Consider the following 13,781-nt stretch of genomic DNA (forward strand, 5'->3'; position numbering starts at 1 on the left):
TTATTATTATTATTATTATTCTTTTTTTTTCCTTTTTCTTTTCTTTTTCTTTTTCTTTTCTTTTTCTTTTTTTTCTTTTTCTTTTCTTTTTCTTTTTCTTTTCTTTTCTTTTCTTTTCTTCTTCTTCCTTCTTCTTTTCTTTTCTTCTTCCCGGGCTTCCTTTGGGCCGAAACAAGGGAGACCGTGAGGTCCCCCCCTCGATGGCTCGGGCTCCGATAGGGTGGCGGCTTGGTCGGAGGTCTGACAACGACGGTCGACCATGCAAAATCGATCGACGACGGGGTTTGGCCGATAAGCTTTCCTTCCTCTTCTTTTTTTTTTTTTTTTTTTGAAAAAATAGAGGATCCGTCCCCTTCTTCATGACTTCCGACCATGGGTCGGTCGCCGGCAGCCAAACACTCAAGGAAAGAGAGGGAGATGGATGGGGGTCCGATCTCGGGGATGAGATATCGAAATCGATGGCGTCGGTGGCCGGAAAAGAGAGAAACATGGCCGATCGAACAGGGGTTTCATGCTTCATGAGTTTTCTGGTGATCCCGATGGCCGATGAGGGGTCTAAAATCATGGGAAGAAAGAAAAGAGGGAGAGAAAGGAAGATTGAACCCTTATTTGAACTCCGGTGGCCTCTTCGACCTTCGATTTCTGACGAACACAAGAAGAGGGTGCTGTGGCTTCCAAGAAAAAAAGAGAAAAATTTGACCTCAACGATCGTCGGTGGAGGATCGAGAGAGAGAGAAGAGGCTTATTTATAGAGGACCCTAGAGTTTTAAGGGTCCTAGAACCCTTCTCCTTTCAAGATTCATCGAAGAAGAAGACTCCCAAAGGGAGTCTTCTTTCATTCCCTTTTTTTTTTGATTGTGGGCTGATTCTGGGCCCAATTGGGCCGGGTTATCATATTCTACACTCCTAAAAAAAAATTTCGTCCTCAAAATTTAACATACCTTCATTTTCTAATAAGTGTGGATATCTCATCTTCATATCATCTTCAAGCTCCCATGTAGCCTCTCTCTCTTCATGATTACTCCAGTGAATCTTCATATACGGAATGATGTGCCGTCTTAGAATTTGCTCTTTTCGATTAATAATTCAGAGAAAAAATTTTTCATAGGTTAAATCTTCATGAACTTGCAATGGCTTATACTTTATCACGTTATTTAGATCAAGTACAAATTTTCTTAGTGGTGAAATATGAAAGACATTGTACACTTTAGATAATTCTGATGGTAAAGCTAGTTCGTAAGCAACATCTCCTACTCAATTTAAAATTTTAAAAGGTCCAATATATCGCGGACTCAGCTTGCCATGTCTCCCAAATCTCATGACACTTTTTGTAGGTAATACTTTTAGAAAAATATGATCATCGAAGTAAAATTCTAATTCTCTTCTTTTTCTATCTGCCCAACTCTTCTGTCTATCCTATACTACTTTGAGTCTTTCCTTGATCAGATAGATTTTCTCTCTAGCATCCATTTATTGTCAGTAAAATCCTTCCTTATTTACAACTAACGTATTTCATAATATCTTTTGATTTAAAAGATTAATATTTCTAATCAATTCAGACCATCACGCTTTTGCTGCGCATTCTGATCTCAACTTACCAATTTACTAAGTCTATTAAAAATAAAAATATCTTTGTATATTAAATCAATCAAAGACAGATCCAACTTTCAGATTTCATATACAATTTAGGGTAAAATTTAAAGTTTCCTTATCATTACTATCTCTTAGGCATAGCACATCAAAATTAAATCTTCATCCACCTTCTATGTTTGAACTTATTACATAAGCTTCACCACTCCTCGAGAATCCAATATGTCTAGAATTAATTTGAGTTAACCTTCGATTTACCTTACAATCATTTAGACAACTTCCAAACTAATTTTTCTTTACAAAGAAATTAACATCAAAATTAGCAAAGTTATCATGTCCTTTATCCGTATAGGTTTAGCATTCCAATGTCATCAAATATACCTAACATAATATATCAATACCTTCCACTTCATTTTAGGATCAACACTTCTCGTACTCAGATCAACCTTGCTAATTGAAATCTAAGATATAACTCGTCTATTCTATTATAGACATCATATGCCACTTATGCATAAATTTCATCATAATACCTATTGATTCGAAATCAAATTATTGAATCCTTTCTTTTATATCTATCATGTTCCTCATGATCTTAGCCTCAAGTTCAAATATCACTAAAGTCACAATCCCGAATAATGATAATCTTAAGCTCAAATACCACTTAAGTCATATTCTCTAGTGATCATAACCTAAACTTTATATTATTCTATTACATCCTTAATGATCATAATCTTAAGCTCTGATATTATCCATTATACTCTACTCGATCACATCCTATTGATCATACATAAAGTTTTGATATCACTTTATAATCTCAATGATCTTAAACCTAAGCTCTGATATTATTCTATCATATCCTAATCATTTATATCATAATCCCCAATGATTATAACCTAAGCTCTGATACTATAAAATGTCACGCCCCAAATCCGGGACATAACACGGCCATGCTATCGAGGGATGGAGCCCACGATAACACGAAGCCAATCTATCATAATCATTTAAAATTTGTTAAATAAAAAGATTCAATTCTATTATTCATCAAATAATCGAACCAATATTGGTTCAGAGTATCTAAATCCAAAAGCAAGTACTAACCCGAATCTCAACATTCATAAATAACTATAAATCATGATTATAAAATAAATTAAACTTCTGCTGTCAAATTTTCAAGCTTGCTATGTCGATCTTCAAGCTTGGATTCTTTTTATCGATCCTAACCTTATTTCTCTATTCAAATAAAAAGAAAATAAAAAGAATATGAGCTACACTAGCCCAGTAAGTAGAACTTGCGCTTCCTTATAGGATCAAGAATAAGTTTTTCATGATAATATAATATTTAGAAAATAACAGGTAATACAAAATAAAGCATTTCATAGAGCATATAACAAAACAAGTTATAAATTCATCATGCATGCATAAATCATGTATATTTCACAATCATGAATCGTAAATCATTTTCATCATGTATTCATGTCATGTTTCAAAATATTGCTCACAGATATTCGTACTAAGGTCACTATTATATCCGTGACAGGGTCATATTTCTTAATCGACAGAGTTCTTAATTCATGTGCCAACTTTATACCCGCTGGTAGGGCCATATTTCGTGTGGATGCTAGTTCCGGATGTCGACCTTTCCGAAAGAATTCATTCATAGCCATCTGAGAGTCTTTTTGAAATCATTATATCTTTTTCTTAAAACATACATATACATAGATGAAAAACAATAAAATTTCATGCTTCATAATCATGCAATTTTTTATAAGACCTATTCATGAAATCAATGCTCATAATAAAACATGCTTTTTTATATCACATATGCCGATCCTTATTTTATGAAAAATTATGATTTCATCAATAGCAATTCTTTGCATAAAAATATGATCATTTAAAAATAAATAAGGAGCATAAGATCCACTTACCTCGTTCATCTTAGATCTTCAGACTTCGTTAGAAGAATCAGCTAATCCTATTTAAAATATCAAATCATTATCAAATTCTATTCCATAAATATAACAAGATTAAATCATAAGGAAAGAGGACTGTTGACCGGATGTGTCGGACCATCCAGATACCAGGCCAATTCAGGATCTCTGATCTGAGGGTCAGATTCAAATGACTTGATCAAAAAATTATGAAGCATAGATTAGATCAAGATCAATCAATAGAGTTCATTAATAATAAATTTGAAAGATCTTTGATACGATCAAATGAGGTTGACATACATCACGGATATCAAAGTAATTTTGGATTATCTTGTTAAAGTCAATATAAATCTCTAAAAGATGAAGGCATGACTTGGTACAAGATTCATAGACCTTTTTAGAGAGAGAAAGTCGATCATGAGAGAGAAAATAGAGAGAAAGTGGAGAGAGAATCTTCGTATCCTTCAAAAGTGACAATCATGATCGAGATCATCAAAGATCATATCAGGATGACTCAATATGGATTAACCATGATTGATATTATCAATTTCGAATAAGGATCGGATCGAGATCCGATCTACTGCACGAATTTTGGAGCAACCTCAGATTATCATATTTTCATCTCAAGTTTATCCTAGGGTCTGTGATACAATCAGAGAGAGAGAATGATCCTAGAGAGATAAAATCCATAAAAAGAGATAAAAAGATCTAGAGAGAGAAAATAAGAAAAAAATTTAGAGAGAGAAAATGGATAGAGAATGTAGAGAGAGGAGAGAGAAAGATTTAAGAGAGAGAGATGAGAGAAACTTTCTCTCACATGTATTTATTATTATTATTATTATTCTTTTTCTTTTTTCTTTTCTTTTTCTTTTCTTTTTTTTTTTTCTTTTCTTTTTTCTTTTCTTTTTCTTTTCTTTTTTTTTTTTCTTTTTCTTTTCTTTTTCTTTTTCTTTTCTTTTCTTTTCTTCTTCTTCTTCCTTCTTCTTTTCTTTTCTTCTTCTCGGGCTTCCTTTGGGCCGAAACAGGAGAGACCGTGAGGTCCCCCTCCCTCGAAGGCTCAGGCTTCGATGGGGTGGTGGCTTGGTCGGAGGTTTGGCAACGACGGCCGACCATGCGAAATCGGTCGGGAACGGGGTTCGGCCGGCAAGCTTTCCTTCCTCTTCTTTTTTTTTTTTTTGAAAAATCAGAGGATCCGTCTCCTTCTTCATGACTTCCGACCATGGGTCGGTCGCCAGCAGCCAAACACTCAAGGAAAGAGAGGGAGATGGATGGGAGTCCGATCTCGGGGATGAGACACCAAAATCGACGGCATCGGTGGCCGAAAAAGAGAGAAACGTGGCCGGTCGAACAGGGGTTTCACGCTTCATGGGTTTTTTGGTGATCCCGATGGCCGACGAGGGGTCTAAAATCATGAGAAGAAAGAAAAGAGGGAGAGGAAGGAAGATTGAACCCTTATCTGAACTCTGGTGGCCTCTTCGACCTTCGATTTCTGACGAACACAAGAAGAGGGTGCTGTGGCTTTCAAGAAAAAAAGAAAGAAATTTGACCTCAACGATCACCGGTGGAGGATCGAGAGGGAGAGGGGAGGCTTATTTATAGAGGGCCCTAGAGTTTTAAGGGTCCTAGAACCCTTCTCCGATCAGAATTCATCGGAGAAGAAGACTCCCAAAGGGAGTCTTCTTCCGTTCCCTTTTTTTTTTATTGTGGACTGATTCTAGGCCCAATTGGGCCGGATTATCACATTCATAGTTGTCTGAAAGATTGTATGTTACATCGGGGTGAAAATGCTAATCAAGAGTCATGCAATGTATGTGGATCTTCAAGATGGATAACACAAAAAGAAGATCGAGATGATGTACTGAATGAATTGGATGCAACGCGGAGTAAAAAAAAACCGACGAAGGTATTGCGTTACTTTTCTTTTATACCTAGATTGAAAAGGATTTATGCATCATCAAAAATAGCTTCATCAATTAGATGGCATGATGAAGGACGTACAAAGGATGGAATGTTGAGACATCCAGCAGATAGTCTTCAATAGAAAGCATTTAATGATAGACATCCTGATTTTGCCTCTGATGTTCGCAGTGTTAGGTTTGGCTTAGCTTCTGATGGCTTCAATCTATTTCGAACCCTGAGTTCTACCTACAGTACTAGGCCAGTCGTTTTGATACCTTACAATTTGCCACCATGGATGTGCATGAAACAATCATCACTTATCTTGTCAATGGTTATTCCAGGAGATAAGGATCCAGACAATGATATTGATATTTTTCTACAGCCTTTAATAGAGAAATTGGAACAGTTGTGGGAGGGTATTGATGCATTTGATGCTTCCAACAATCAAATATTTAAACTACGGGCAGCTTTGTTATGGACTATTAATGATTTTTTAGCATATGCCAATTTATCTGGCTGGAGTACAAAGGGATGGGTCGCATGTCCTTGTTGTGGAGATTCAACACATTCAATTTGGTTAAAACATGGAGGTAAATTTTGTTACATGGGACATTGTCGATGGTTGGAAGTAAATCATCCGTTTCGATTTCAGAAAGATTTGTTTGATAGCATTATAGAATTGGGATGTACCCCTATTTCACATTCTGGAACTGATGTTCATAGACAAATGGATGGCATCAATTACAGCTATGGTAAGCGCTCAAAGTCCTCTAAAAAAAGAGGAAGGGATGATGTTGCACGAAGGGTTACCAAAGGAAGTTAGTATCAGTACTATAGATGAAGAGGTATTTCAAGATCCAGATAATTATTTCGAGGATGAAAATGAGGAAAACACACAGATAGCATCTACACAACAGTCCAATAAATATTTATGAAAAAATAAAGTATCTTTTTTGACTTACTTTATTGAAAACATAATCTTATTCGGCACAATCTTGATGTCATGCATATAGAGAAGAATGTTTGTGATAATTTACTTGGAATATTTTTAAATCTTGATGGAAAGAGCAAAGATAACATGAAGGTACATCTTGATTTAAAAGAAATGGATATCCGACAGGAGCTTCATCCTAAAATGCTTGCTAATGATAGAATTTATGTGCCTCCTGCATGTTACACAATGTCTGCTCGAGAAAAGAATAATTTTTTGAGAGTTTTGAAAAGTATCAAGGTTTCTGATGGATATGTATCAAATATTTCATGATGTGTGCATCTAAAGGATCGAAAATTTTTAAATCTTAAAAGTCATGATGGTCACATATTGATGCAAGATATCTTTTTAATAGCTTTAAGATCGTCATTATCGAAACAAGTTGTTGCAATTGTACTTCGATTATTATCATTCTTTAAGGCATTATGTTCAAAAATTATTGATCCTCGAAAATTTGATCAGTTAGAGTCCGATATTGCAATTACACTTTGCCAGATGGAAAAGATTTTTTCTCCTGAATTTTTTATTATTATGGTACATCTACTCATTCACCTAGCTTCAGAAGTTAAAGTTGGTGGACCGGTACATTATAGATGGATGTATCCTATTGAGAGATATTATTGCAAACCTTAAAGCTTTTGATAATATTATTAGAAATAACAGCATACTGATATTTTAATAAATATTTAATTATTGAAGGTATCTTATGCATCTTAAAGATTATGTGCGAAATAGAGCCTATCCCGAGGGCTCGATTGCTGAAGAATATATTGCTGATGAATATTTGATATTTTGTTCAAGATATCTTCAAAGTGTAGAGACTATTTTTAGTCGACCTCAACGGCATAATGACTTTGTGGAGAATACAGAACTGTATAAGTTTTTAACTACTGAAAAATTTTTAGAAAGCGCTGAAAGTATTGTACTTGATCAAAAATTCTTAGCACAAATACATCATGTATTACTTCATAGTGACATAATATCTGACCATCGCAGGTTAGTATATTTAAGGCATGACATCAAGATTTAAATTTTATATTAGATATAATATTTTAAATGATATATTTATATTTTATGCAGTAAATTTTTAATTTATCAGAGACGAGCCAATTATAACATTCGTCCTAATGCAAAGATTGAACAGCGATGGTTGGTCGAGTTATTCCCTATGTGGCTTTCAAATCAGGTATGATTTATATTTAATTATGAGATACATTAATTTTTGATACATATTTAATATCAGATAACTCAACAGCACTTTATATCATTTTTTTTAGGTATCAAAGATGATGGAGAGAAATAATTCAGATGAACTAATAGCTCTTGCTCGAAGACCTAACAAGATTATGAATAAATATAACGGTTTCATAATTAATGGCTTTAAATTTTATACTAGAGAATGAGAGAAATTTAAAAAAATACAGAATAACGGTGTTATGGTGGAAGCGGATGAAAAATCCTATTATGGTGCACTTAAAGATATCTATGAGTTGGATTATTATAAAAAATTTAAAATAGTATTGTTTAGATGTGATTTGGTAGATATAAACTCACCAAGGGGTTTGAAACAAGATGCAAATAAATTTATACTTATAAATTTTTCAAGGTTGATACACACTAGTGTGTTATTGAAGGATGACCCATTCATTGTTTCATCTCAAGCTCGTCAAGTATTTTATGTACAAGATGCAAAAGATAAAGATTCGTTTACTATCATCAAAACAAAACATAGAGACTTATATGATATGAGAAACCAAGTGGAGGATGATGATGATGATACTTATACACAATGTATGCCCTATAATTTTATGCCAGCTGATGATTTAAATGCTACGATGACGTTAGTTAGGATAGAATTTGAAGGAAACACTACTGCTTGATTGTTACTGATAATAATTATTTATGATGTATATAATTTACATTAATTATTATGTTATTTTACTCCATATATTAACTAATTCTATCTTTTATTTATATAAATGCTAGGTGACATCATGCGTCGCAGGAGACGATATGTTGGTGTGCAATTTCAGTTTTCACAGACAGAGGCCGGTACGTCTTCTTCAGCATAACAGTCTGAGGCCAGTTCAGCTGCACAGCATTCCGAGCCCTGTCCTTCTTCATCATCAGCACAGCATAATCCTCCTGTTCATCAGCCAGATGATGAGATACACGTGCAGGGTATATATTGTCTTTCATGTAATTTTATTTTTATTTTATTTTATGTATAATTATGATATCGTTACTTTTATATATTTTTTGCAGACAGATCCGGGAGAGTATGCTCTAGATGCGGACCCACAGTAGTACGAGATATGTGGCAGATGCGTGAGGACAAGAGAATTATTGTGAAGTGCAATCAGTTAGGTCAGCCAATTAAGAAAGCTGCCTACTTATTGACTTCATTTTTGGGGACTGTCGCTCGGAGGCCTCAGCTATGTCCGTTGGGCTATGCAAAATGGAATGACATGCTTCCAACGTACAAAGTTGAGCTCCTCCGAGTTATAGAGGTAATGAATTGATGTTCATACTGTATATTAATTGTTAATCACTTATATAATTTATTTCATTTAAATTTTTTTTTTATAAAGCAAGTTTGTTCTCCCTCCATCCACTCATAATTTTGTAATAAAGTCTCTCAACTGCAAATAGAAAGAATATAGAGCACAATTGAAGAGGGACTATATGAGACAGGGTATGACAGAGAAGGAGGTTGCTAGAAATTATCCTCCTGATGTACCCCCTCATCAGTGGATGGAGTTGGTTCATTATTGATTCTTCCAGAGGGCACAGATATATTATCTGCTCATTATCTTTTCTTTTAAATATTTTATAAAAATATTGATTTATATTATATATTATATATTATACATATAACAAGTTCTTTACTTTATTTTACAGACTTATTCTGCTATTGATAGAGCTGCACGAGCAGCTCAGTCTGTTCTTCATACATCGAAATCGAAGAGTTATGCACGACTCCGACAGGAGTTTGTATGTTCCTTAAACTTTTATAATTAACTTCTAATTTTTATGTTGAAATATTTATATAACTAATATCATTATATATCATGGACCATGTCTGTATCATGATACTCATATATTTTTTTAAATTGTTATAATTGTTTGCTTAAAATTGAAATTATTTGTGTAGGTGGATGAGCATGGGAGGGAACCCGGTAAAGTGAAGTTTTATCGGATGACTCATACTCATCAGGATGGTACTTTTATTCGAGATGAGTTGAGAGATTTATATGTACGGTATTATTAATATTCTATTTTTCACAATAATTTTAATTTAATTTTGTTAGCTATTAATGTATAACTCTTGTTTTCAAAATAAATACAGGAGAGGGCTACATCTCTCATTGCAGAGCGTGACGATGAGTCCGCAGTATCTACGCAGCAGAGCCGTATCGAGGCCGAGGTGTTCACAGAGTTGATGGGACCAGAGCGCTACAGCCGAGTGAGGGGTTATGGAGTAGGAGTCACCCCCACTCAGTTATCTGAGGTTAGTAGATATACGTAGCATGCTGTAGTAGATGCTCAAGATTCACGCATCTGCAGACTCGAGACGGAGATACAGGATATTAGACAGAGTCGTGTCGCTGAGATGGAGGAGATGCGACAGAGCCGTGCCGAGATGCAGGCCATAAGGGGACAGATTGATCGGCTTATATCTTTATTAGAGATGTATGGTCCATCTCAGGTAAACACATATTATTGAATATATATTTTTATATTAATTTAATAATCTATATATTTTTATTTATAGATATGCAAATCAAGCTTTTCATATGTTTCTTGTAGGCTCCTGGCATATCAGGCACCCGTTGAGACGGTGGCACGTCACGTGGAGACAGCGACGACCATCCGCCTGCAGATTGATATCATTTTATTTTTTTTGTAGTCTTATTTTTTTGAATGCTTTTAGTTAGGTTGAACTCTTGATTGTAATGGACGATTAGTATTTTATTTTTATTTATATAAAATAATATCTTTTGGTTTGGTTAAATTTGCTATTGAAGTTTGCTTTTGGTGTGAATAGTGGTGATTGTACAGGTTTATGTTTGAATAATTGATATAATTTTGTACAGAAATATATATATATATTTTTTTTTGTATATAAAATATGTATATTTTTTTTTGTTAAAAAAATTAATGACGCTTATAAGCATCGTTAATAGAAGAATAGCGACGCTTATAAGCATCGCTAGTGACTTAACTGCCGACGCTTCGAAAAGCGTCTTGATAGAGTGGAGGACGCGTTGTCATTAACGATGCTAAAAAATATCGATAAAATTTAATTTTACGACGTTTTAAAGCGCCGTTAGAAAATATTGCGACGCTTTTAAAAAGTGTCGGTGCTTTTCGTCTCCCCTCTTATATAGACGATGCTTTTGCGATGCTTTTTGAAGCGTCATAAAGCTTATTTCCGATGCTTATTAGCGTCGTAAAATACCTTTTATAGCATCGTCTTTTACCATTTTTACTGTAGTGAGATAGCAGTAATGCTAAGTATACAGCGGATGAAAACATCAGGAATCTACTGCATAACATATACAGAATCAAATCCAACCTTTCCTCTCTTTTTTTTCTCTTGTACTTTGTCATCTATCATAAGAAATATAGAGAACATAAATAGAAAAATAAATTATTAAATCAAAAAAAATGGATCAGTCTAACCTGGTGTGAAAGATATTTCTCATCAAGTTGGGGCCACCACTTTCTAGCATACATCTTGCATGATGATCATAAGGTTCTGACAAAATCAATGAACCCAACTTGACCAAAACACCGGTCCAGAAGATCCATCACATACACAAGACCTGGTTGCAAGCTACGGCTGCTAGCAAGAATGAAATTAAAAAATCCTTCCAATTGAAATTGATTTAAATGTCCTTTAACAATCCTTCCCAATCTCAAACCAAATCCTAGCACATCATCTGGGGTATCAGATAAATTATGGCTAGATTTTTGAACCTCAATCCAACAGCGAAGTCTGGTACTTTCATCAAACTCCGAATATAGCATCAACAAAATGGATCCAAATGAGACAGAATCTATTGTCTTCCTTGTAATGGCGGTAAGAGGGGCTTGCACATCTCCATCAGAGCCTGTCTGCCACTTCAATCCAGCCACCGGAATAGCAAATGGACCAAGCTTTATCAGCAGAGATAGTGAAATGCGCATTTGCCAGAGACCAAAAAAAGTTATTTTGATTTTTTCTTTTTTTTTTCAAGCAGTTGATAGAAAACTCGCAGAAATGTGCTCAAGCGGCTCCAATTATCAGCAGCATCGTGTTGCATCCCCTGCCAGAAACCAACTCGGCTAAACAAGCTGCAACATTTGATCCTTTAACAATGAAATCAGCAGCACAACTATGATACTGACTAAATAGAGGTGGTCCAGATTTGAAATCCCATCCTTCACATTTAGAAAGTTATTACCTGCATAATATTTGAACCAAAATTGCTGCATCAAACACCGAAGGTAACTGAAATGATATTTTGCCAGATTGATATTTGCCAAATAAATCAAGGCTGAAAGTGTCAGAGGATGTCCAACCCAGCATTTTTGGTTGGTTGCAAACTCAGCTATCAGAGCATCTTTCTGTCTCGTAACAGTCTCAAAAGTAAACTTTGAATTAATGCCGGCTCTTGTTCCTGATCTATCTAGGGCACCACAAGCCTGCTGGAAATAATCTCCAGCGGATAACACAATTCCGGATGACACAATTCCAACCACATCAATTATTCCTTTCAATTGTGTTACGGCCTTCGGGAATGGAAATCCTTCAGCAAATTTATCGACAGAAAGCATGAGTCCAACTTTGTTCTGTCTGTCACACCCTCGGTCCGAGATCGCGAGCAGGAGGTCGCAGCAACCGCCGCATACTTACGAAGAACTCTCTCCATAAGCATTCTAGGCATCTCATCACGATATCAATGCATCACAGTAGAATAAATTCAAATAATTATTATTCAACTTTAATTCAAGTAATTAAATCAAATATCTTACATCCAATAAAATTTTACTAAAAATAAAATAATAGATCTAAGTTCAATGAAGTTGACAATGCGAAATCTCGCCTCTAAAAGCTCTGTCCCAATATTTCTTCCCACACTCGTAATTAATTATCTGAATCTAAAAAATAAAAAAAAAAAGATAATGAGCTAGACAGTCTAGTAAGTAACAAATATCTCAACTAGATATTTCAGATATTATATAATTTTCAAGAATAATACTGTAAATAAACATAAAAATATATTTCATGCTGATTTTATACAAATCCAATCTTTTCAAATATTCACATATAATATAATCATAAATCCAATTCGATTCAAAACACTCGTAACTCAACAGCCTCGACTATGACCAACGTTTAACCCCCATTGGCGGGGTCCACTGAATACCAGCACACAACCCCCACTGGCAGGGTCCACAAATACCAGCGCACAACCTCCACTGGCAGGGTCCACTAAATACCAGCGCACAACCCCCACTGGCAGGGTCTACTGAGTACCAACGTATAATCCCCATTGGCGGGGTCCACTGAAACATAGTTAGGCTGAGAGCATAAATTCGATCTGTATTAAAATATTTTTGTATCATAATATATCATAATTTTTCACTGAACATGTACATAATCTATGTACCATAATATTTCAAAAGTACTTTTCTTTCAAAACATAATTTCATAAATCATGCATAATTTCAGAAAATAATTATTTATTTTCAGAATAAATATGAAATATCTCGAGAAGATGATTCATTACTTACCTTTCACAGAGTACTGAATGAATAGATCGACTAACTTCTAGGAGCTTCTTCAGTGCTTATTATCCAAAATTATATTTTTATATTAATTTTAATTCAAAATTAAATCTAAACAAATCTCAAATCAAAACCTCACTTAGAATCAGACTCTTCCTTAAACTCGATCAAAATCATCAAAATGAAGCCTTTCACTATGCTAATCTTAGAAGGATAACTTTGGAGAGAGAAATCCATCAAGAGAGAGAAACAATCTAGAGAGAGAAAGTAGAGAGAGAAAGTCCAATTCTAGAGAGAGAAAGTAAGGGTTCAGACTGAAAGAAGAGAGAGAAACTCTCTCTCATTTTTATTTTATTATTTATTTATTTATTTTCTTTTTTCTTTTCTTTTTTTCTTTTTTTCTTTTCTTTTTCCTTTTTTTTCTTTTTCTTTTTTCTTCCTTCTTCTACTTCTTCCCGTGGCCTCCCTTGGGTGAAAAAAAATAAAACAGGAAACCGAATGGTCCCCTCATACGGTTGGCTGACCGACGATCGATCGACACGGGAATGGCTGGCAGCCGAAGGAGAGCGCACCGCCATCCCACGGGTCCCAAACCG

General features: G+C 34.8%; 1 pseudogene; it reads left to right on the forward strand.

Moving 5' to 3' along the window:
• Positions 1-8,402: 8,402 nt before the first annotated feature.
• LOC140857244 (uncharacterized) lies at positions 8,403-10,245 on the forward strand (annotated as a pseudogene).
• Positions 10,246-13,781: the final 3,536 nt, after the last annotated feature.

This window comes from Elaeis guineensis, chromosome 4, assembly GCF_000442705.2.
Source record: "Elaeis guineensis isolate ETL-2024a chromosome 4, EG11, whole genome shotgun sequence".
NCBI classification, from domain to species: domain Eukaryota; kingdom Viridiplantae; phylum Streptophyta; class Magnoliopsida; order Arecales; family Arecaceae; genus Elaeis; species Elaeis guineensis.